The sequence below is a fragment of the Mustela nigripes genome, chromosome 1, assembly GCF_022355385.1.
Source record: "Mustela nigripes isolate SB6536 chromosome 1, MUSNIG.SB6536, whole genome shotgun sequence".
Taxonomy (NCBI): Eukaryota; Metazoa; Chordata; class Mammalia; order Carnivora; family Mustelidae; genus Mustela; species Mustela nigripes.
Window position 1 is genome coordinate 206,339,196 of NC_081557.1, and position 25,007 is coordinate 206,364,202.

At 46.4% G+C, this 25,007-nt stretch overlaps 1 protein-coding gene across 2 annotated transcripts in view; it reads right to left on the minus strand.

Annotated features, from left to right (window-relative positions):
• Nucleotides 1–23,583, minus strand: part of KIAA0232 (KIAA0232 ortholog) — an 85,501-nt gene extending 61,918 nt beyond the window's left edge. For both annotated transcript variants that reach the window (XM_059380451.1, XM_059380456.1), the window contains exon 1: nt 23,333–23,583. The gene's annotated coding sequence lies outside the window, so the exon portion shown is untranslated. The remainder of the gene's footprint in view (nt 1–23,332) is intronic.
• Nucleotides 23,584–25,007: the final 1,424 nt, after the last annotated feature.

Genomic DNA, 25,007 nt, shown 5'->3' on the forward strand with positions numbered 1-25,007 from the left:
GGGGAGAGCAGTAACAGGTGTCAACAGCCCTAAGGACTACTTTAAGAGGCAAAATGTGGGACTCTTGATAGGAAACAACTTTAAAGTCTAACACTATTGAAAACCAGCTTCTGATCAACTTGGCTGGACTATTTGAAGGAGATAAATCAAAACACTGCCAAAACAAACAAAAAAAAAAACAAAAACAAAAAAAAACAACCACACCCCACAAGAGACTAAAGTAACATGCTCAGGAAGGTTTCTGAAGGTGTGAGCACTGCTGAAACATTAACACCTGGCAACAGCCAACCCCTGCCCTATCTCCTCTAAGAAGCCATCCCTGACTACTTAATGCCACACTACTCACTTTCTGTGACACTGGGGGCACTCACTGTCCTCCCTGTTCTCTGCTTCTCAATGACACGCATTCACACTATTCTCCCAACAGCCTCCTGCATGTAGGTTCCTTCACAAGCAAGGCTGAAAGTTCCCCAAAGCCAAACTGTGAGATGTTCCACATGCTAATTAGCAAAATACTTAGGCCTTGGCAGGTGAGCAAAACTGTGTCAAACTAAACACTTTCCACATCTAAATGGAATAAATTCTGAGGGACAGCCTTGGGAAATACAATATTCCTAAGGCTAGCGTGTGTGGGAAACCACTGGGCCCCAGTCAAGTTCTCAGCTGCCAGGTGGGGAACAACTCTAGCCCAGGAGCCCTAGTTCACTCTTCCACCATTCACATGTGTGCTGGAGGCTTTGCATGTGCCAGATACAGGGCACACTGTTAGTGATACAAAATCAATGACCTTCAGGTTCATTCCCTCTGTATTTACCATTCTACGTTAACGGGCTTTGGGCTTCATCCTGAGGTAATCAACTTGTACTTCTTCCTGCTGAAACCCACTGTCTAACACCTTCCTTGATCTAGTTTGGTACTTTTGCAATTTATGCCTTCATATTTTACCTGGTCTTCTGCACTACAAATTTCACAATAAATTTGACAAAGTGCTCAATATTCAAGGGCCTGAATTACCTGAAACGGTCTTTTCATAATTCCTCAATTTTTGTATCAATGCAACTTTCACACACACACACACACACAAAAGCCTTAAAGAGGAAGAGTCAAGGATATAAAAAATATAAGTAGGAAAAAAGAGAACAAAGAAAGTAGATGTTTGAACTAAGCTTTTAGATTCTACTACTTTTCACAAAGACCCTAAATATTTGCCCGGCAGATCAGAGAGTGTACATTTATAATGAACTAATTACACACATGTACATAATCTCAGTGCATTGATTTGGAACATAAGGGATCACTCATTTTCTTTAGTAGGTAGCAGGCCTTCAGAGCTAATCTATGGCCAGAGGAGAAAATCCATAGAAATCAGCCTAAACCAGAACTCTTTTTTTTTTTTTTAAGATTTTATTTATTTATTTGACAGAGAGAAATCACAAGTAGATGGAGAGGCAGGCAGAGAGAGAGAGAGAGAGGGAAGCAGGCTCCCTGCTGAGCAGAGAGCCCGATGTGGGACTCGATCCCAGGACCCTGAGATCATGACCTGAGCCGAAGGCAGCGGCTTAACCCACTGAGCCACCCAGGCGCCCCCTAAACCAGAACTCTTATCACTGAAAAAATGACAGGCTAAAAGCTGGTCATATGCACCTGGTTAAGCTTCTGTATCTGAAAAACTATGGAGACAGGGAGAGTCGGACCTACAATTGCTTCCCCATCTAGAAACGTGCCAAGTCCTAGGAAGTGAATAAGGCTTCTAAGGCAATATAAGCAATGAGACTAGTGTGGGACACGAGTGCTTTCCACGCAAATAGGAAGAACTGCATAAAGATTAAATTCCATTTTTACTAGCCAGGCTATCAGAAATATACTGACCACTATATATTCTCCAGTGACAATGAAAATTAATTCTTTTCATGAACGTAGGGTTGTTCTTATTGCTGAATGTATTACTCCAGAGTAACAGGAAATAGCAAAAGTCTTACTAAATTGCACACACGTAACAGACCTGGTTAATCTCTAAGGTGAAAAGATAAGAAAAAGGAAGAAGAGCTAGATAATGAGGACAGGTGAAATGAAAGGATCTGGTCGCACAGAGAATAAGAAGCACAGGACAGACTTCCAAAAGCAAAACAAATGGGAACTGTACCATGCGTGTAAAGAGACTCAATAAAAGAAAAGAACTTTTCAGTCCAGCCTGGAGAAACTCTCCCCCTGGTGTGCTACTGGCGCTTACAGAAGCCAAAGTCTGGGCCAGCCTTTAAGTTCTTAGAGTCCTGGGGCGCCTGGGTGGCTCAGTGGTTTGGGCTGCTGCCTTCGGCTCGGGTCATGATCTCAGGGTCCTGGGTCCTCCAGAGGGAGATAAACTGCTTATGCAAAGTAACATTGTTTTATTTCTAACTTTTACTCTGAGGCCAGTTATTAGATGATTCATTCTCATCTGTTAGTATTTCTGGTTTGAAAGCTAGGCTGATGTTCCCAGACCGAAATCTCTTTGCAAGTTCCATTACAATAACCAGCATTTATCACTCATCTAGATCTTAATAATTGACACCAAAATTCATTAGCAGGACTGCAAAATGGCAGCTTTTATACCTTCAAAAAAGTCCTTACTGGAGACTTACAAAAATGTCGTTTTTCCCTAGAAAGGGCAAACCACACGTCAGGCACTTTACAGAATGAAAAACCATGCAGAAAGCCCTTTAGGTCAGAGGGCAGACAGTAAGTGCACACAGTGACATCTGAAAGCATCCTCCTGCAAACGATAATACAGCTACCAAACAAAAGCCAAACATTAAAAAACAAAGTTCAGGGGCACCTGGGTGGCTCAGTGGGTTAGGCCTCTGCCTTCAGCTCAGGTCATGATCCAGGGTACTGGGATAGAGCCCTGCATCGGGCTCTCTGCTCAGCGGGGAGCCTGCTTCCTCCTCTCTCTCTGCCTGCCTGCCTATTTGTGATCTCTCTGTCCAATAAATAAATTAAAAATCTTAAATAAATAAATAAATAAAACAAAGTTCATTATTATGAAATCCTAAAAACAGCTGGAAAGTGATAAAACTAAATTTCAGAAATTTAGAAATTTCAATTAGGAGAAACTATATGGACCTTCAACTCCAAGAAAAATTTTCAACACTAAACAACTTTTTTAGAAACAAAAATCTAAACAAGCAGATTTTTAGAATTCCGAAAATGCAAGAGGCTCTACCATGATGAAAACCGTTTAGTCAAGGATGAAACATTTATTAAATAAGATACTAGATCACAATGGTGTATCAAAATAGTTTCTCTGAGCGATACTGTTGCTTGTCCAACATCTATCTCTGTGCATAAAAATTCTATAGCTCCTGGGGCGCCTGGAGGACGGGGACTCAGTTTGTTAAGCGTCCAACTCTTGATTTCAGCTCAGGTCATGATCTCAAGGTTGTCAGATCGAGCCCTGTGTCACTAGGTTCCCTGCTCAGAGTTGAGCCTCGAGATTCCCTCCCTCTCACTCCGCACCCCTTCAACCTACCCCCAACCCTGCACATACACTCTTCAAAAAATTTTTTAAAACTCTACAGCTTTCAACTACTGATCTCAAATTTACAGTGATCTGTCTTCTGAGTTTCAGTAGGTGGGCGGAAAAAAGTGGCCTGAAACTCTGAGGCTCACTGGTAAGACCATGCATTTTTAAAAAATACTAAATTAAAGCCATAAGCTAAGTGATACATATTACAGTTCTCCAAAACAAAACTGGGTAATAAGCAATAAAATTTTGGTAAGATTTGGTATCTCTCAATAAGAGATACCTAATTCAATAATAATTTTTAGATGATTATCTGATACATATCCTACTAGTTAGAAATTTTCAATGATCAGAATAAAATTTTTTGATTTTGCAAAAAGAGATTCATTAGAGAACTCAGAATGGGTTCAAAGTACCTGTATTTTTTACCCATTAATTACATGCTTCAAAGATTAATTCAAGTCTTTAGCTGGGACTCTGAGGATAACTATGTACCTATAGTCCCTAGGAAACTATTTAAATGAATAGTGTCATCATTTAAAGTATAAGCTGCTACAATTCCCCTAAAGTGTATTTATTCTAGGTGATATAAAATTTATTATTTTGCTGTAGAAATTCTTCCTCTTGCATGAATTAGGGAAATACCAGAGCTGAAACAAAAGTAGGTTTATTTATTATTATTATAACTTTTAGTATGGTAGGTAATGTGCATCTGGACCCTCCAGGAAGAAAACAAGGTAGACAGCGTTTTCCACTCACTTAATTACAGATCTCTTCTGTGTTCCCAAGAACACACTTTGGGAAATAATTACCTTTTAAAATAGATTTACCATTTTCCCTAAGGATCAAGGTATAAGACCTAGACCATCTAGGGTCCTCATATCCTTAATTTCCTAGGGTTGAAAAGTTAAACTGAAGATACCATTTAGGAGTAAGATTTTAAGTATTATAAATAAGTACATTTATTATCCTTTTAAAAATCATACAGGGCCACCTGGGTGGCTCAGTTGGTTAAGCGGCAGCCTTTGGCTCCCATCCTGTGGGATGGAGCCCCACGTCAGGCTCCCTGCTCAGCCAAGAGCCTGCTTCTCCCTTTCCCTCTGCCTGTTGCTCTGCCTACTGGTGTTCTCTCTCTCTGTCAAATAGATAAATAAAAACTTTTAAAATAAATACATAAATAAAAATATTTATTAAAAAATAAAAATCACATAAATTATATTGTGCTATACAGTAAATCAATCAGAACTCCATGGGATCGAAAGTTCCCAATCCCTCCCTTTCCCCCAGGCATGCCTCAGTCCTCATTCACAATCCCGGAATACCCACACTAAAGGAGCTGGGCCTACGTCCAATGCCTTCGACACACAGCACTTTCCCACAGCACACACTCCAGGCCTAGCAGCAAAGCAGGCACCTGAGATGTCGGGGTGCTTACAGCCCCTAAAATGATCCTGGGTTTACTTCCACTGCACAGAGCCACCAAGTTGGGTTTTCGTGGCTCTAAAGACAGAGGTGTAATAGGATGCTCATGGCAGAGCCACCACTAGGACGGAACTCAACTGGCCAGTGGCCCTGCAACACTGGAAGGCCGAGTGCAGTGCAGAGGCCACGCTCCAGGGGCTGGTGGAAGGGCAAGCTGACGGAGAAGCCCCTGTCGTTCATAAACATCTGCTGGGGTCACGTACAGCTGCTAAAGAATTTATAAATGCTACCAATTTTCAGTGTACTCTGAGGCATCCCTGAATCTGGGAAAGATGCTGAGAAGCTCCACTAACTCTGGGAGGCCAAGTGGACTGGCATTAATATCTCTGAAATTCTCCATCCATCACTGATAATTCTCAAGACCTAAAACAGAAATACTTTACAGACAATGCCATATCATCGAAAATATATTTAAAATAGCCAGTGGCCGGGACACCCGGGTGGCACAGTCGGTTAGTTATCCACTTTCTGATTTCCACTCAGGTCATGACCTTGAGGCCATGAAATCGAAGCCCGCACTCAGCACAGAGTCTGCTAGGGCCTCGCTTTCCCTCTACCCTCCCCACCTCCCCCATGCCCATACTCCCTCGCTCTCTAAAAATAAACATAAGTCTTTAAAATACCCAGCAGCCTGCACAGGTCCCAGCCTGCCTGAGGTCTGGGGTTTCTGCTTCGTAACACGAAGGAGAGGGTTTATCTTCTCCTCTGAGAAAGACTCCTACATAGCTGGCTTTAGCACCTTCCAGGAATAGGGAGGCAGGGGTTGAGAGCTCAGGAGCCTGGGTTTCAGCTGAGTTAGAGAAGACGGTGCTCACAGCCGGGAAGTTCAGAGTCAGGTGCAGTTACCTCCAGGATTCATGACTGTTAATCCAGCCTTGGTTTCATGACAGTCACAGAAGTGGATCCCTTAACAATAATGACAGTTTCAAAAAATAAAATAAAATAAAATGTACAGCAATGTAAGACACAAAAGTGAAAGATTTGGGGCTGGAATTTTACACTAATTAAAACCCTTCCCAGGGTGCTTTAGTGGCACAGTCAGTTAAGTGTCCAACTCTTGGTTTCAGCTCAGGTTATGACCTAGAGGTTGTGGAATCAAGTCCTGCATCAGGCTCCACACTCAGTGGGGAGTCTGCTTGGGATTCTCTCCCTTCCCCCCACCCCTCCCACTCGTGCTCACACTCTCTCAAATGAACTAAATAAATCTTAAACAAACAAACAAAAAACCTTTTGAGGGCACCTAGGTGGTTCAGTCCATCAAGCATCCCACTCCTGGGTTTCAGCTCAGGTCATGATCTCAGGGTCATGAGACTGAGCTCCATGCTGGGCTCCATGCTCAGGGTGAGGAGTCTGCTGGTCTCTCTCCACCACTCCCCCAAATAAATATAAATTTAAAATGTAAAAAAAAAGTGTTTTTAAGATTATATTCATTCATTTGACAGAGAGTGAGAGCAAGCACAAGCAGGGGGAGCAGCAGAGGGAGAGGGAGAAGCAGGCTCTCTACTGAGCAGAGAGCCCAAAGTGAGGCTCAATCCCAGGACCCTGAGACCATAAAACAAGCTGAAGGCAGACGCTCAACCAACTGAGCCACCCAGGTGCCCCCAAATTTTAAAATCTTAGAAAAAAGAAAAAACACTTCTCCTCAAAGAACAGACTCGGCATGACCATCTGTAGAGCTCTATAGATGTCAAAACTCTAAAATTTCACTGATGGTGCCTGGGTGACTCAGTTGGTTAACTGTATGCCTTCTGCTCAGGTCATGTTAGCCCCACATCAGGCTCCCTGCTAACAGGAAGCCTGCTTCTCCCCTCCCATTCCCCCTGCTTGTATTCTCTCTCTCGCTGTCTCACTGTCAAATAAATACATAAAATATTTTTTAAAATATTTTTTAAATTTCACTGATATGTTCAAATCATGAACATTACAAAGATAACTATAAAATAAAAAGTAGCAGACATGTACACTCACAAACACAACAGCAATATACATGCACAGCTGAGAAAAGGATATAAACAAGAACGGTTAAGTATCCAAACACTGAACACAAAGTCACCTTTCAAGTGACTCCTGTTACATATGAAGTTGATTACACTTTTCATATAGATTCTGGTCAAGCTTTCTATCACATGAATTATTTAATTCGGGGATTGGTAGTAAGTTCTCCACTCCGGTGAATATGATATCAGACACCTCTGGAAAAAAAGGTAATAATCCCTAGAAATATTTGATAAATAAGGGTAATCTTATCCAGATGCATCTTCAGGTGCTACCAGTAACTAGAACCACAGGAGTGATTTGGGAGGAGTTGTGCTACAGATCCTTGTTTCAACCCCTCACTGAAAAGGTCAAAGACCTGTGTAGTTTATGCAGAAGTCACTACCTACAGACCAGTTCTCCACCCCCACCCCCTACCCAAGGGTCTGAGAACTTTACTACAAGAGCAATTGAGGGTAGGGTTTAAGAGAGGAGATGGTCACTGTGGTGGTAGACTTTGTCAGATCTTGCTCAGAGCCAGTGAATCAGAATCTCTGTTTTACCAAGTTCCCCAAGTGACAAATGTACTCATTTCCTTTAAGTGAGCTCTAGGTCCAAAGCGGGACTTAAATTCATGACCCTGAGAACAAGAGTCACATGTGTATGGACCGAGCCACCCAGGCACTCCCAAATGTGCTTTATTTTTTTAAAAAAGATTTTATTTATTTACTTGACAGAGAAAGAAAAAGATACAGTGAAAGAGGGAACAAAAGCTGGGGGAGTGGGAGAGGGAGAAGCAGGCTTCCTGTGGAGCAGGGAGCCCAGGGCTGGATCCCAGCAGATCATTACCTGAGTGGAAGGCAGCGGCTTAACAACCAAGACACCAAGACGCCTTTCCCCCCGCACCCCCGCCATGTACTTTAAAAGTTTGAGAACACAGGCCTTAGACCTCTTTCCCTACCTCAAGGTCAGAAAGAGGCTTGTCCGTACTTTCTTCTAAAAGTATTCAAGTTTTTCTCATATTGTAGCAAAGAGAATCATTGTTTCCAACCAACCCTTTGTGTTCCATTCATCCCATTCCACAGCAAGTCCCCACCATCATCCGCATGGGATGGACTGGCAGTGCCTCCCTCAGGCTGAGAACATGTCCCTGCATTGCCCGCTGTGACTGGTGCGGCCAGTGGATCACAGTGGACATGGCCTATACCATGTCCAAGCAGCTTTAAAAGTGATCACATGGGATTAGGCCTGGCTTCTTCTGCTATGAAAGGAAGAACGTGTCCCAGATGAGACTGCTTCCTCAGCATGGGTCTCAGGACAAGGGGACACCTGAAGGGCACCATAGCTATAAGTGGCAGCTGCCAATGCGTGATGTGAGCCTCGAAGAACTGTCCGGTGCTTAAGTCATTGAGATTCGGGGCTTCGGTCACCGCAGTGCAACCTTGTAAAATCTAGTAACACAATCACATTCTTAATCCACCTGTGAGTAACCTGTATCTAGGATTAGTGAAGCAGGCCCCTAACTGCATGTTTTCCTATGTGGAAACCCAGTTGCGCCCGTGTCCCTGATGGATCAGCCCTCCATCCCCATTGGTAACCGCACTTTTCTCCCAGATGCAAGCTCAGCATAACCACACGTCTCTCAGGGGCTCTCTTCTGTGCTCAGGACACCCACCCCCATGCCTACACCGCACTGCTGGAGCTACTGGACTTCTACACGAAGTGTCAAGATTCCTCCTTGGGAGTGTCTTCTCTGTGCCTGGCCCTGTGTTCACTCTTACAATTTTAGGATCTATCACCACATTCTGTGAGAAACCCTGCTGGGGTTTTAACTAGAGATACATTAAATATATAGATCAATTTGAGGAAAACAGACAGCTTTATACTGCGGAGTCTTCCCATTTATGAACAAGGACCATTTCTCCATTTATCTAGGTCTCCCCCTAGATCTTTCAAGTAAGTGTCCATGTTCAGCACACACATTTATTCCTAGATGCTAGGCCACAGACTCTCCTAGGTTTTATACAGAATCATCACCTGCAGATGACAATAATTTTCTGTTTCTAGCGCAGCAATCCTTGGAGAGGGCAAGGCCATCCTCTGGCTGTGCTGGCCCACTGTCACCTCGGCGAGACAATGAAGAGAAGCGGCCTCAGCAGGGTGTCCTCTGTCCTGTACCCGGCTATACAGGAAATGGGTCCACTCTTCCTCATTAAAACTGATGTTGTCCATAGGTTTTCTGTAGACCTCCTTTACCGGCTAGCAACACTGCCTTCTACTTGCAGTTTGCTAAGATCGTAGCTATAGCTGCCTAGTCACCAGTGTCTAGAGTTAGTGAACTAAAGGTACTTCCTTTCTCATAGCATAAATGTGGTTTTCCTCCAGCAACAGCAGAAGCAGATTATGTTTCTGGAATTTACTACCAAAGTGGTTCTACATACATGCTCACTGCATTCCAACACCCCATGAGGTAGACACGTAATTATTCCCGTTGTACAGATGATGACACAGAAACTTAGAACAGAAACTTCATTTCTCTAAACACCAAGTAAGAGGAAGAGCTGGGATCTGAAAGCAGACTAAGCTAACCCCAGAGTGAAGCTCCTCACCGCTGCAGACTGTCTAGTAATAACCTACAGCTACCCAAAGGGTCCTTCCGGCCCCAGAGGGAAGGACTTGCACAGCAATGGTCTGTACCTAACTCGGTCTGTCCAGGAGGTACGTTCTGTGCGCAGTCCCACCTGACCAAGGATTTGCCTTCAGGAATCCTTCAAATCATCAAAGCAGGACAAATTCAAACGGGGGAAAAGGAAGGTAGGATTGAATATTAAATTCACATGAAATAGGTCCCAAAATTTTGAGATTGAGCTATTGTTCCAGGGACCCTTTTTAAGAGAGAAAGATGGGGCACGTGGGTGGCTCAGTCATTAAGCGTCTGTCTTCAGCTCAGGTCACGATCTCAGGGTCCGGGAATGGAGTCCTGTGTCGGGCTCCCTTGTCACCAGAGAGCCGGCTTCTGCCTCTCCCTCTGCCCCTACTTGTATTCCCTCTCTCTCTGTCTCTCTGTCAAATAAATAAATAGTCTTAAAAAGAAAAAAAAAAAAGAGAGAGAAAGAAACAAAGAAGTTTCAAAATGTTTTATAAGGAAAAAGAAAGAGAAAGAGAACATGCCAGTGACTGGGAGCGGGGGGGGGGGGCACAGAGCAGAGGGAGAAAGAATCATAAATGCAGAGCTTGACATGGGGCTTGATCTCATGACCTGAGTCAAACCGTGCTCAGACATTTAACTGACAGCACTACCAGGCACCGCCCCTGTGGGTCCTTCTTAATCAATATTAGCATGCTGAACAGCCTATGACTGTTTTCCAGAGAACCCATTTTCCAAAGACCCTACCTTGTGACACTAAGAAAGGAATTGACTGCCCCATCAAATTCAAGTGCCCCTTAATTGTATATAAATATCAGAAGCCACCACCATTTGGTGACTCCACAAGACACGGCGGGGGTGACAGAGCAGCTTAATTTGGGGGGCAGTGGCGGCATGTTCTCTAGTAATTTTAAAGCTAGGAGAATGTCATTTCATTGCAGGCTCAAAAAAATCATCCTCAATGGCCCATGTCATCCATCTGCTCTGCGATGGCCCAGAATCCACATTTCCACTCCATGGAAATTCTACGTTCCAGGTTTAGGAACGTGGATATGCTGATCCAAGGATATGCTCATCCAAGTCCAAGGAATGAGAGTCACTTCCAACTAGTAGCTTCTTTCCACTCTCTTCTAAACACTGGTCAAGCTACCTCTGTTCAGCCCCTAACCCAATGACTGATGCCCTTACAAGAGGAGGGAAATGGTGACAGAGACCCGAGGAGGAGGCCACGTGCATCCAGAGATGGACAGGAATAAGGTGCATACAAGCTGAGGAACACCAGAACCTGAGACAGAGGCACAGACAGGCCTTTCCACAGCACCTCCCCAGGACCCCAGCCTCTTGACACGGGCCTTTCGGACCCCCAGCCTCCAGAACTGCAAGGATCTCTATCCACCGCCCAGACCGTGGCACTCCTTACAGCAGTCCCGGGAAACTCCTGCAGCACTTCCTACCGACACCCGGCTGAAGGCCATTTCTGCTCCTGCGACCCTGCCTTCTGGAAAGTGTATGGGATGGGACAGGAGGAGAAAGAAACCGGCAGGCCTCAGTGTCAGGAGCGTGCTGACTTTTACTCCAAGACATCACCTAACCTAGGGCTGCTCAAACATCTCTCAAAGAAGCAAATCCCAATACTACACCTGAAACAGCTTATGGGGGCACAGGTGAGGAGCACGAGAAGTGCCGAAAATCCCCTCTCCCCATCCACCCCTGCCTCATGCCTAGAATCCTTTTATTTATCTGTTCATTCAATAAACATCTGAGCACCTGCTCTGTGCCAAGCACGGCTTTCACAGCATGGAAAAACACGGAGCTAACCCAAACCTCTGTATTTTACAGATGCAGCCAGGGGCCTGCAATGGGTGCAGCCCAGGGCCCCCATGGTCCAGCTGGGAAGCTGCTGCTGCTTCCACCACACCATCCACCCCTCACCTAACCTGCAGCCTTGCTGTCATACGGCTCTGAAGGATCATGGCAAAACCTTTTTACTTTGCATCAAGCCTATCTTTCTTAATGAAAGCTTTCGGTTTGGCCACGAGTGTTCACCAGCCCCACAGCCCTAGAGACACTTTGAGAAGCTGACAGCCCTAAACTTTGTGTCAGAGGGAGAACGAGACCAGCTCTGACCCCACTTCAGCCAAGGGCGGACTGCAGGGTGCTACCCAATCCCTCTCGAAGCTCCCCTCTGCCTGCCCTGGCAAGCCTTGGGCACGTCTACTGGAGGAGTTGCCATTTCCATGACAGTTTCAACCCCATAGCTAGGGGAAAAATGGTTACAAATACAGTTCCTCAATGTGCACTTCTGTGTTTGGAAATGGGCACACAAAACACGGGGGCAGCAAAGATACTGTGTAAGGGGAGGAATGTTTGCCTGACACTCATTAATGCAGCCCCAGCGTGGAGAGCAACATCCCGCCAGTGGCGCGGCCTGGGCCCAGCTCCTGGTCTCTGGGAGGCGCTCAGGGCAGGCGCGGCCTGGGCATGAGATCACACTGACGGAAGGAACTAAACAAGAGGGATGATAACAAAGTCCTCCCTGGGGGTAGCTGAGCCCACTCCCGGGGCCTAAGTGAGTGCTGACAGACACTCTGCGCAGTCTGGAAGGAGAAGGAAGGGAAGACATTCTTACAGGTGTCACAGCAGGCAAAGGCTGCAGGTGGGAGGGTGCCTGAGACAGAGGTTCTGAGGGTCACAGGAGTCACCTGCCTGCATGAACTGCGTCAAAGCTCTTACATATGCACCGACTGTGGTTCTTTGGCAAAGGGCACGTTACAGCACAGCTCTCAATGAACAGGCTGCATCCCCGTCTGGATGAAACTCACTTTAAAACAAAACCAAAAACAAGAGAAGTTAAAGGGAAAGATCCTGATCCTCCCGACTATCTCCGAGAGCTGTTCTGTCTAAAGAGCCAGTGACCGTACAGTGGCCAGGCCTAGCTGCTCTGATTCTTTTCCACGAGTTCTAGGGAAATTTTAGTGAGGCTCACTTGCCCACAGACCACAATTGTTATCACCCCCTCTCTTCTCCAGCTCCCCTCCTCCGCCAGCTCTCCAGACTGTCCTTGGACTTCCCTACCAACACTCGCTTCCTCCATTAGCACCACCCAGCTGCAAGATGTAAGTCACCAGTATGCAATTTCAAATTTTCCAGTAGCCACAGTAAAAAGGAAACGGGTAAAATTAATTTTAGTAATATATTTTATTTAACTCAATAGATTCACAATATTATCAATCCAAACATAATCAGAGTAAGACATCACTGATATTTTATATTCTTCCCCCACACTGAGTGTTGGAAATCTGGTGTATGTTTGACACAGCACATCTCAAATCAAACTAGCCACAATTCAAGCACTCAAAAGCCCTATGTGGCTCATGGCTAACTAACTGAACAGCACAGTCCTCACTGATGTCCAGTTCTATGAATTTAAATACCATCTATGTAGCAATTACTCCAAACTGTACTCTTTCTCTCAAGAATCCAGGAATTCTAGAGCCATCAAGCTACAAGACAGTTAGGTGTCTAACTGGCTTCTCAACTTATAATAGGTCATTAAAAAAAAAAAAAAACCCACAAAAACTGAATTCTCACCACCAACAACCTTGCTGAGACCTTACCAATGTCAGCCAAGGTGACCTCCTGTTTCCACTGCTCAAGGCAAAAGCTTTGGCATCATCCAGACCCCTCATCCTCCTCTCAAATCCCATACCTAACCCACCAGCAAATCCCTAGTCCTCCCTTCCTAACACATCCAGAAGCAAGGTCCTTCGCCTGTTCTGCTCTCCCTCTGGACGATGCTCAGCTCCTCAGAGAGCTCCTATCTTTCCCCCTTACTTCCTTCGTTTCTCAGCTCAAGTGGCATCTGAGCAGAGAGCCCTTCCTTGTCTGCCCTATACAACACGACCCCCGTCTCCCACTTTATTTTTCCTCTTAGCAGGAGCTGTTGCTTGACAGTTGTACCCATTCGCTTACTCATATTGTCAGGACAGAACAGGGCTGCGGGTGCACAGGGAGCAGGGGCCCTCAGGAGAACCTGCTGCAGGGCCCAGCAGACCCACAGCCACCCGCTGCTGCACATTCAGAGTCCTCACGGTGCCCAGTTTTTAAGTAAATAAAGCCCCAAATAATCCTACATACCCACTAATGGTGCTCTGTTCAACTGAGCCTGACTGATGGTTCAATTTTATTTTCATTCCTGACTTGCCTGTGATGGGCTTAGGATTCATTTTACTAGATTTCAGAAAATGAAATCCCAGGGATAGGTCTGAAACTTAAACTGTTTCCCTAAAGCTTCAAGTAAAGCACACCTTAAAAAAACAAACCAATACAAAATCTAAAAACTGCAGTTCAGTACCAACTTCCTACTGCTGTTTTTACAGCTCCTTTAAAGACTTTTTCAGTTTGTAGCATTCTAGATTAGAGGTTTTTCAACAAAATACACACTGAGCTCACATAGTCTTAATTAGTAGTTTTTAAGAACACTTAAGAATGCTGTAGGTGCATTTATATAAGGCATTCCAGAAAGTCTCCAAGTTGGTAACCAAATTGTTAGTGGTAGTCACTCAGAGGTAGCAGCATAAGGAGGCATGAGGATGAGGAATGCTTCTTTTAAATAATGTTTACTGGACTAGGGCACAGGGTAGGGGGGCGGGGTCAGCTGGCTAAGCATCTCACTCTTGATTCAGTTCAGGTCATGATCTCAGGGTTGTGCGATCAAGCCCTGTGTCCGGCTCCACAATGGTTGTGGAACCTGCTTAAGATTCTCTCTCCCTGGGGCACCCAGGTGGCTCAGCCCGTTAAGTAAGCATTTGCCTTCAGCTCAGGTCATGATCCCAGGGTCTTGGGATCAAGCCCTGCATTGGACTCCCTGCTCAACAGAGTGCCTGTTTCTTCCTCTCCCTGCCGCTCTACTTGTGCTATCTCTCTGTCAAATAAATAGAAGTCTTTATTAAAAAAAAAAAAAAAAAAAAAGATTCTCTCTCTCTTCCTCTCCTCCCCCTTGACACACACACATCCCCATTTTAAAAAAAAAGTCTTTATGAGACTGACATAATTGGCAGGGTCCAGTGCAAAGTGAAAATGTAGGCCCCTTGATCAAAATTATTAAGCATCAAGGCAGCTCCCCCTCTGTGTGCTCTCTGACAAATAAATATATATTTTTTAAATTCCTTAAAAAAAATATGTTCAGGGACACCTGTCTCAGTCAGTTAAGCATCTGCCTTCAGCCCAAGTCATGATCCCAGGATCCTGGGATCAAGTCCTGCATCAGTCTCCCTGCTCAGCGGGGAGCCTGCTTCCCCCTGTGCCTGCAGCTCCCCCAGCTTGTACTCTCTTGCTCTCACTCTCTCCCTGACAAATAAATAAAATCTTTAAAAAAAAAAAAAAAAGTGTTCAGGGTGTCTGGGTGGCTCAGTGAGTTAAGCCTCTGCCTTCCACTCAGGTCATGATCTCGGAGTCTTGGGATCCAGCCCCGCATCGGGTCTTTCTGCTCATCAGGGAGCCTGCTTCCCCCTCCCCGCTGCCTGCCTCTCTGCCTACTTGTGATCTCTCTGTGTCAAATAAATAAAATCTTTTTTAAAAAAAAAAGTATTCAGCGACACAGAAGCCCACCCCATCAACTAGCTCAGTAAATTCTGGCACCTTCATACAATGGAATACTAGGCACATAAAAAAGCCACAGTGAATCAGACGTGAACATAAAGACCTGTGTGTGGGGATTTGGAGAGCACCCCAAACAAAGTTCAAGGTTTGCTTAAACATGACACATTCTCGACAAGGACCCCCATTTTTTAGAAACATTGGCTTATTTTTTTGCCTAGGATACCCAAGAAACTTATCAATGTTTTCTTCAGTACAGGATGAGTACAGGAGGGGTAGGAGCATGAAAGGAGTCTTACTTTTCATCTTATAATCTGCTGCTGTTTTAGAACAATGTTTTGATGAATCATACAAAATATACTTCAACAGTTTTTTAATTTTTCAAAAATATTTATTCACTTAAGTAATCTCCACACCCAACATGGGGCTTGAACTCAAGCTGCACGACCAAGAGTCGTGCTGGCTCATGACTGAGCCAGCCATGCACTCCTACTTTAACAGTTTTAAATAAAGCTTTTAAATTTATAAAAACAAGAAACTCCTTTGCTGGTACCAGCAAAAAAAGTAAAAAATAAAAATGCAATCAATACTCAATTATCTATGGTGGTAACCAAATAAAGCAGTGGCAAATAACCACCACCAAAAAAAGAATCAAAAAAGCGTCTATTCTTTTTTTTTTTTTTTAAGATTTTATTTATTTATTTATTTGACGGCCAGAGACACAAGTAGGCAGAGAGGCAGGCAGAGAGAGAAAGGGAAGCAGGCTCCCTGCTTTGCAGAGAGCCCTATGTGGGGCTCGATCCCAAGACCCTGGGATCACAACCTGAACCGAAGGCAGAGGCTTTAACCCACTGAGCCACCCAGGCACCCCAAAAGCATCTATTCTAATAGCCAAACTATGGAAAGAACCTAGATGTCCATTAACAGATGAATGGATAAAGAAGATATGGTATACACACTCACACACACACACACACACACACACTGGAATACTATGCAGCCATCAAAAGAAATGAAATCTTGCCGTTTGCAATGACACGGTTGGAACTAGAGGGTATTATGCTTAGTGAAATAAGTCAATTGGAGAAAGACAACTATCTTATGATCTCCCTGATATGAGGAAGTGGAGATGCAACGTGGGGGGTTTGAGGGGTAGGAAAATAATAAATGAAACAAGATGGGATCAGGAGGGAGACAAACTGTAAGAGACTCTTAATCTCACAAAACAAACTGAGGGTTGCTGGGGGGAGGGAGGTCAGGAGAGGATGGTAGAGTTATGGACATTGGGGAGAGTATGTGCTATGGTGATTGCTATGAAGTGTGTAAACCTGGCGATTCACACACCTGTACCCCGGGACTAAAAATACATTATATGTTTATTAAAAAAATTTTTTTTAATTTTTTAAAAAGCATCTATTCTATTTCAGCTTTCTCTCCACTAAAATCTTCACAGAAGATGCTAAGAAACAAAATGTTAATCAGACACCTAAGAAAAAGCTAGTGACTGAATAAATAAATTAAATTAAGGGTTTGAATAAATCCCCAAACTGGGCCAACAATTTTTTAAACAGCTCTGTACTGGCTATTAAGATTCCAAAGGTACTCTGGAAAATGGAACTGAGCTAGAAAGTAGCTCCTGGCTGAAAAGGAAAAGAAGTCCCTCCTCACCTTCCACCTCCCTATATTAACTAGGGTAATAACCGCATCACCAAAAAATGAAGTCTGAAAATGCACTAAGCCACATTTCCTGATACTTATTTAGCTCCATGAATTTTTTCTCCACAGATAATGGGCTCATTTCACTCTGTCCTGAGCAACCACTCCCCTGTGTCAGGTACCATGAAGACTGCAGACAGTGCCCAGCTCGCTTCCAGTCACGAGAGGAGCAAATGTATGCACATGCACACACAAACACACACCTACAGTGCCTGTATTCACAGAACTCCCACTTCTAACTATAAACAAAAGCAGCACATTCTCAGGCATACTGTAATGATTAAACTACTGTCTTACTGCCATTATATCTAATACAGACACTAGTTCATCCACTGGGATAGCCCTATCATCCACAATTCTTTCAGGCAAGTTTTAAGAGAGATTTATTAGGAATATATAGATTTCCGGGACACCGGTTAAGCATCCACCTTCAGCGTGGGTCATGATCCCGGAATCCCCTGGCAGGCTCCCTGCTAGGTGGACAGTCCACTTCTCTCTCTGACCCTCCCCACTCTCGTGCTTTCTGTCAAATAAATAAATAAAATCTTAAAAAAAAAAAAAGTTTCAAAATTGGGGCACCTGGGTGGCTTAGTTGGTTAAGCATCTGCCTTTGGCTCAGGTCATGATCCCAGGGTTCTGGGACTGAGCCCCATATCAGGCTCCCTGCTCAGTGGGGAGTCAGCTTCTCCCTCTCCCTTGCCCCTCCCCCATGCTTGTGCACATGTGCTCGCTCGCTCTGTCTCAAAAATTTAAAAAAAAAAAAAAATCTTTAAGAAAAAAGTTTCGAGGGGCGCCTGGGTGGCTCAGTTGGTTGGACGACTGCCTTCGGCTCAGGTCATGATCCTGGAGTCCCGAGATCGAGTCCTGCATCGGGCTCCCAGCTCCATGAGGAGTCTGCTTCTCCCTCTGACCTTCTCCTCGCTCATGTTCTCTCTCACTGTCTCTCTCTCAAATAAATAAATAAAATCTCAAAAGAAAAAAAAAAGTTTCGAAATTATAGCTGGTTTTCCTTACCTAGTTTCTCCCTCTCCAGCCAGGGGTAACAGTGATGACCAGACAAAGGAAGAGACAAAGAGCTATGTGGAAAGCCTAGTGACCCAGAATGCTTTGGAAGCAATACCAAAATCAGAATTTTAACAGTCCTCCAAATTCTAAATAGAGAGATTCTATCACTTAATAGTTACAAGACATATAAGATTAAAATGAAAACATTTGCTTTACTGAAAAATAACATAGTGTGAAATTTGACAATTCCCATTTCCACTGACTTTCTTAAGCCACAAGCAAAAAATCTGGTTCATCTACAGATAGGTCTGGTCTGCCTGTCCTCAGAATAATTTAGGACCACTGTCACTAATGTGCTCATGCAAGAGCCCTCTCCAATGAAGTACTCACTTCTCTGCTTGGTATCAAACTAATAAAGAACAGGATTGTAGGTGGAAAACCCAGAGAACTTTTTCTTTACACACACACTTAGAAGGATGCCCCAGGAACAATCTGTGAACATTGTTACAGTAAACCAGCACATACAATCTATCAACTTAGCCAACCACTAGTGTCTTCTACACCTGCTTAAAGTACTGGCTAACAGCTGCTGCTTACCAAGCATTTATTATGTGCTGGCCCTGTTCTGCATCATGGGCATGCATGAAGCTCTCACCGAGAACCATTCCAACCCTGCTTCCCCTCTGCTGAAATCAGAGACTGCAGGATGGCTGACTTGATTCCCTCAAGTATTTAATAAGTACTACATAAAAGACCACACTGCACAGTAGAAAAAATCAAGCAGTGGGTAAGGTTTCCGGTCTTCCCTCAAGAAGTTTATAATCTAGGAAAGACCTCCACGTAAAGACTACACTAAAATGTCATAAGGTAAAATAACTGAGTGGGGGCATCAGTCAAGCACTGTGTGGGAGAAGAATGATAACGAGTTAACTCTGACAACCCAGAAAGAAGTTTCTTTCATGGAAGCAGAAGCATTTAAGCCAAGCTCCCAGTATTAAGGATTTTGATAGGAAGAGAAAGGCACAAAGGATGTTCCAGAGTAAAGGAACTGGACAAAACAAGCACAAAAGTGGCCAGAAGCCTAGGCTGAAACACGAGGTGGAGGTGGTGAGAGAGGGGCAGTAGAGACAGGGCTGAGAGTTCTAGGAGACTAGGTGGCGCTGGTCTTACAGTGATTTCTTTACCACTAAGACCCGACTGGTGGTAGTGTCTCTAAGGAGAAAATCTTTGTAGAAGTAAGCCTACCAACAGAACTAGGCCATATCTCAGGTGCAGCAGAATGGCGGTGGGGGGGGGGGGGAGGTTGTGCTGAGAACGTCTGCAGCGCACACTGGAGACGGGGATGATGGGATCTGATCTACCCACTGTGCAATTCTGGCAACAGAACACAGGAAGACCAGGGAGACCAGAGAAAGGGAGGCCATCAGCAGGCCTACAGTAACAATCTACAGGAGTACTGGAAGGGCTCACTAGGGGAACTGCTGAGAAAAACGCTGATGGAAAAGAGACATGGGGGGTGGACCTCCTAAAAACCCAAGTTTCCAGCCTGGGAATAGTAATGAGGGAGACAAATGTGTGGCAAAGGCATCCTATAAGCTTCTATCTGAACAAGGACATGCCACACACAAAGTATAGCCACTTTAAGTGACGCTGCAGAGCAAAAATAGCACAGACAAGACTGCTCTCATTTCACAGAATAAAGACACTGAGGTCCAAGACAGATTTAACTGACTTGCCCAAGCTGACACAGGGGCAAAAGAGGAGCCAAGACACCAACCCGAGTCTTGCAAACCCAGGCCTAATGTTCTTTATTTTATTTAATTAATCAATTATTTATTTATTTTAAAGATTTTATTTATTTACTTGTCAAAAAGAAAGAATGCACAAATAGGAGGAGCAGCAGGCAGAGGGAGAAGCAGGCTCCCCGCTAAGCAAGGAGCCAGGTGTGGGACTCAATCCCAGGATCCCGGCCAGGATCAGGACCTGAGCCAAAGGCAGACACTCAACCGACTGAGCCACCCAGGTGTCCCCTTACGTTCTTTAAATAACCTTCCCAAAAACCAAGTTACTTTTTATATTGTAACAAATGTCCAAAAAAAAAAAAAGGGCGTTTTAAACAAAAAATGCTTTAAAAAGGAGCTTTAGGGAGGCCTGGGTGGCTCAGTGGTTTAAAGCCTCTGACTTTGGGTCAGGTCATGATCCCAGAGTCCTGGGATCCTGCATCCGCATCGGGCTCTCTGCTCAACAGGGCGCCTGCTTCCTCCTCTCTCTCTGCCTGCCTCTCTGCCTGCTTGTGATCTCTGTCAAATAAATAAATAAAATCTTAAAAAAAAAAAAAAAGAGCTTTAATCTGCTGGGAGTGCAATTTTATCTCAAAGGTAAGAAATATTCTGGGGCGCCTGGGTGGCTCAGATGGTTAAGCGTTTGCCTTAGGCTCAGGTCATGGTCTCAGGGTCCCACATCAGGCTCCCTGCTCAGCCGGAAATCTGCTTCTGTCTCCCCACTCCTGTGCACACACGCTCTCTCTATCTCAAATAAATAAAAATAAAATCTTAAGAAATATTTTAAAGCTTGTGCTCTCGTTCCCTCTACCCAACAAAGGGACTCACTTCCCAGTCAGCAGTGCAGGCTCATGGACCCTGAAGTTCAGACACAGAAGAGAAAGGTGGTTGTTTCTAGTTTCTATAAAAATCCCACCTGGTATTATGTGAGAGATCAAACATAATGGAAAAGAAATATTGTAAGTATTAAATACCTTCAATGTAATAAAACTATTTTGAACATTGTGGCTGGTACTCTTATGTTTGTTTTTAAAATACTTAGTAATAATAATATACTACATAAGGAGAATGACAGACTTTGACTTTATTTAGCAAACATTTGAACACTTTTGTGTTATGTGTTAAAGCACCTGAGGCAAGGTGCTGGGGGCAAAATAATGGTATGGCCATCACAGCCAGAGTTTCACATACGCAATGTAAAGTGATACAGGCAATGATGAAAGCAAAAGAGAGGGTTATGACTGCAGCAGTGAATAATTCACATTCACAGGGTTTCTAAAGGGCTCCAGAGCACATAAAATGGGGTGTGAACTTTTAAAAATGGGAGAGGGCGGGAGTGAGAGCACTGCAATCAGAGAAAAGGACATAAGCAAAGAAGGAGGTAGCGGGGCACACTTAGAGAATGGAGCATAGTTCCATTCGGTGACAGTGTAGAAAGGTGACAGAGCGGTCAGGTAAAGTTCAGAGATGATTCGGGCCAGAATGAGGGGCCCTGAATGTGATGCTCGTGTATCTGACTCCAGGCTCCAAACAACAGGCAGTCTTAGCTCTCTGAGCCAAAGACTGGCAAGATGTGATCTGTGTTTAGGAGAGAGGACTCTGGCAGCCAGGCAGAGAGTGCACAGGAAGGGGTGGAGAGGAATCTAAAGAGAGCATCAGCCAAGAGAGGAATCTGTGGCTTTACAAACTAGCACTAACTAATCTTGTATTTTAAAAGCAGAGGGCTTTTGACAGAATTACTTCACATCTCCCCTCACCTGATCACCCCAAGCACCCTGTGGGACAGGTATCATCATTCCTTCCGTATTACAGACCAGAAAACTGGCTCAGAGGCCATTAACTGCTCCAAATCCAATGCTGCTAAAACAGGGAGAAAAGGCAAGCACACTATGCAAAATAAAAAAACAATCCTACTGCTTCCGAAGCAAAAGTAAAGGTATATCATTAGAGAAATGCTAAAAATCCATAATTTTCTGAAATGTTGGCAGCTTGTGCAACAAATAAGCTAATTACCATTAAAATTATTACAGATTTGCTTCTTGTTTTTGCCATGTTAAAGACTCGTACTATTCTTTAAAAAGCAAGAATCCCTCTAATTCCACTTCCTATGGATTTAAATACTTAAGAGTAGTAATCTCCCCTCCACTGAATGTTCCAGTGGCCAAACAAACAAACATGAAAACTGATCCATGTGCCCAAACTCAAGAAGTAAACTACTTTTGAAATAATTAAAAATTCATTATTTAGCACATACAGCAATTCAATCTAGTATATACAATTAGGCATGGTTACAAAGAGCTTACCTAAAGGTAGGCAAAGGCACAATTTTGGAAATAGTTTTTGTCACAAAGAAAAGGCATAAAAAGGATTTTGAGACCCATTTAAGAATGGATCCATCCAAAACAACCAATGACAGAATATTTGACCTTCAGGATGCAGACTGGTAGATTTCCCCCGCTTTAAGTGCATAGTCTATGAAACGGTCCAGGAATTCTGGCATGGGTCTCGGACTGCATAGGAGAAATCTAGCTTGGGGATCTGATTGTTTAGTTTTATCCACAACATCACCTCCTATTAACAAAACTGCCTGCCCGCACCCCTTCACCCATCTTCTACCACCGGGTTGTCTTTTTTTCTTTTCTTTTTTTAAAAAAGCAAAGGCCCAAAGATGTAAAACCCATTCTTAGAAACTTGGGACAATGAATCCAAGCATCCCACCCAGCTCATTACTAGCAGGAATCACAATTAAATGATCCCAAGGAACCGCACGTCCCCTCCCCGCCTAATCTCCTACACCTTCTTCTAGATTAAGTCTCTACACCTCGCCCAGAGGCCCCAAACTGAGAAACCAAAACTGGGTTCGGCCACGACCTGGGCGGGGCGGGGCGGGGGGCAGGGGTCTCGTCCCGGGGAGCCCGGCGGGCCTGTCACCAGCGCATTGCCCGCGGCACGCTACCCCCTCGGGCGGCAGGCGGCCCTTCGCACGCGACGGCCCCGAATCCCGGGCCGGGGGATGCGGGGAGCTCCGCGAGCCCGCCGCGGCCCCGCGATTCCCGCATCCCGCCGGCGCCGGCGACTCTGCCGGCCCGCAGCTCTCGCCCGCGGCCGTAACCTTCGCCGGACCCCGCGCCCCGCCCGCCCCGCGCCACAGGCCCGCGCGCCCGTCACTCAGCGCCCGCCCCGCCCCGCGCGGCCCCTCCCCCGCCGGCGGACTCCCCGCCCGGGCCCCCAAAGGACAATGCTGGAGGGGAGGGGCGGAGGCACGCGCGGCCGAGGGCAATGCACGGGGCGCCCACCCGCCGGCCGCTGGAGAGACCCGCCGCCAGCCCCGCCGCCCCCGGGTCCCGCGCCCCGCCTCGCCTCCCCGCCGCGAGCCGCTCCCCGCGCGGCTGCACCAGCCCATTGTGCGGACTCATCGTCCGGCCCCGGCGCGCCCGGCGCGGAGCGCAGCCGCAGCGGCCGGGACTGGGGCCTCCGGGCCCCGCCGCACGCCCCGGGCCCGGCCGGGGTTCTCGCGGAGCCCCCAGGCCCGTCGGGGCAGTCCGGCCTCCCTCAGGCCGGCCCCGGGCCCCTCCGCGCCGGCGGCCGCCCCGGCCCGCGCCCACCCGCCCCGACCCCGGCCCGCGGTACCTGCCGAGCGGCTGGGCGGCGCGGCGGCCGGCGGGGGCGCCTCCTCTCGCGGCGAGGGCTCCGAGCGGCTGCCGAGCGCCGGCGGCCCTGGCCTGCGCCTTACGTAAAGCGGCGGCGGCTCCGGCGCCACTCGGCGGAGGGCGGGAGGCGGCGCGCCGCGGCCGCTCCGCTCCGTTACCCGGCAACTGGCCTCAGCGCCCCGCCAGCCGGGCGCGCTCCATATCCTTCCGCCCAGCCGCCGGATTACATCAGCGCCCGCCCGCCCCGCCCGGCCCCGCCCCTTCGACCGCCCGGCCCCGCCCCCACAGCCGGCGGGCCCCTTGGGCGGGCCGCTCAGGGGCCCGGGGCCTGGCGGAGCCACTGGGCGGGGCGTGAGTGCTGGGGGCCGCCGGGAGGTGCAGGGCTGCGGGTGGGAGCCCACCCCACGTGAGGGCCGTCGGAGGGGAAACGCCCCCTGCGGAGGGGCGCGTGGGGCTGCATCGGGCGAGAGCCCCTCAGCTCCGCGGCTGCCCCTCCCCAGACCCCAGACACCATCGGGGCCGCGCGACTCGCCCTGCACCGCCACTCCCGCGGCCCGGTACAGCCCCCGCCTTTCCGGGTGCAGGCTCCACCTGTCTGCGCCCCCTCCTACCCGCGTCCTGGGATGGCTGGAGTGGGCGGTATAAAATAAAGACTTTAATTTTTTTTTTTTTTTTTTAAAGAATCCCAGAAGACAAGCTAAAGAAATGTGACATGGCTCTTTTTATTAAGTAGGCAAAAATAAATTCTGGAACATTCGGAAGTGGGAACCAAAAATGTGCACTAACCTTTTAATCAACGTCTCTCTTCACACCCACCTTCCTTAAATGTGATTCCTAGTCCTGTCCTTAAAAAGCAAATAACTAAGGATGATTGGCACCAGAGGGGATGAAGCCCAGGAGATTAGCTACTTACAAAGAGGAAACCTGTCCAGAGGGGCAGTGCCCTACCTGGGGTCATTGTTCCGTTGATGTATTTATTGAGCACCCACCAGGTGCCAGGCGCTGGGCTTTACTGTTGAGAACTTGAAAGGCAACCAGTTCACAGGCTCCTGAGAAGCAGACGTACAGACTGGGAAGGGTCCAGCTGGGTACGGAGAGGACTGTTGGAGGGACGACCATGGAGAACTATCATTTACATGCTACCTACAAAGTGGTTTTCTGCAAACGTTTCTTTTGCTCTTCAGAAGAATCCTGAATATTATCTGCCATATCACAGGTCAGGAAACTGAGGCTCAAAGAAAGTGATTGTTCTAAGCCTTGCTGCTAGCCGGGGGAGGGGGGAGGTTCCTGACTCCCCCGAACTACACTGGGTCTTGGAGGAGGCAGAGTTAGCATCCAGGCTCTGGCTCTGGAGTCTGGGGTCTTCCCTTGGGCAGCTCTTTCTCATCAGCTTCTGGCAATTTTATTTTATGAAGTTCCTCTGGGTTGAACGTACCCCATCACAAGTCAGGGTGTTCATTCAGTCAACACATTCTCAGTGCCTGTGCTGGGTTTGGCTCCATGACAGGCAGAGGTGGCCCTGCCCTCTTGAAGCTCACTTTAAAACTGGAGGGAGAGGATGAAAGGGTTTGGGAAAGCCAGGGTGGTCTGAGCAGAACAGAAGCAAGTAAAGGAGTTTGGAAGTCTAGCTGCCAGGTGCCCCCAAACCTGGGATT